The 999-nt window shown below is 42.3% G+C and overlaps 1 pseudogene; it reads left to right on the forward strand.

The window, feature by feature from the left end:
- The first annotated feature begins 308 nt into the window (after window positions 1-308).
- LOC115071802 lies at window positions 309-420 on the forward strand (annotated as a pseudogene).
- Window positions 421-999: the final 579 nt, after the last annotated feature.

The following is a 999-nucleotide window of genomic DNA, read 5'->3' on the forward strand; positions in this document are numbered from 1 at the left end:
TTTTAAAAACATCTACCTGTTAAAACTCCTACCTGTTAAGTGAGGTTTTGAGGCTCTTGTCCTCATGAAGTTTTGGTTCGGATTGGTTTTGCCTTTTACTAAGAACCATCTGGTATGGCTGCAGCACATAACCTGCATGTCTGCGAGTGGTGCGGCTACTCCCCTGAGCTTCTTCATATTGCTTAATTCTCCAAAGAGTGAGTGGCCTCAGATGAGTTCACAATACTGGCATCAGTAACCTATATCCAGATGCATCGGTCCAGATAGTTGTTACATCTGGATGCATCATAGATACTAAACCACTATTCAAATACTATTCAAAGGCCTGTCCTCCAAATTGAGCTTTCTATAGCACGAAAGTCTAATCTATTCCGGTATTCTCTTCCCCATGAGACAACCTGTTATATAGGCTCAAGCAATACGTGTGTGTGTGTGTGTGTGTGTGTGTGTGTGTGTGTGTATGCCTATCTTCTTTGCTCCTAAGTGGAATCCTCCTCTGATACGTTCTAATTTAGTTGATATAACTAATAGTAAACTAGGTAAACTAAGAATTTTTCCTTATCCCTGACTCCCTAGATAGCAAACATCTATTGCTCATCACTTACTGCTTAAGGAGCTCACATTTGTCTCTTGGTCCTCTGTAGATGAACACTGTTCCTTTTGGATCCTCATCATGTCTCGTATGAACTATGAGAACTTGAGAAAAGCTCTAGCTACTTCCAGTTCTAGCCCATCAAGCCACACAGCTCCCAGCGTGATCGATTTAAGATGCAAATGAGACTATGCCATCCCCTGCAGAAAACTATTTAATGACATCCCATCTGCTGTGGGATAAAGTTCATGTTCCTTAATATAATGTGTAGGATCCTACATTATCGTCTCCTGCCAACTCCTCCAGGTTAAATTTTACCAACTCTGCTTTGAAACCCATGTTCCCTCCACCCCAGCAGCTGCCACTGTTCTCTCTAGCACTCCTCCTTGGTTGGGTTCTCCTCTTTC

This window comes from Nannospalax galili, unplaced genomic scaffold (assembly GCF_000622305.1).
Source record: "Nannospalax galili isolate Female #2095 unplaced genomic scaffold, S.galili_v1.0 scaffold61, whole genome shotgun sequence".
In the NCBI taxonomy this organism is placed as follows: Eukaryota; Metazoa; Chordata; class Mammalia; order Rodentia; family Spalacidae; genus Nannospalax; species Nannospalax galili.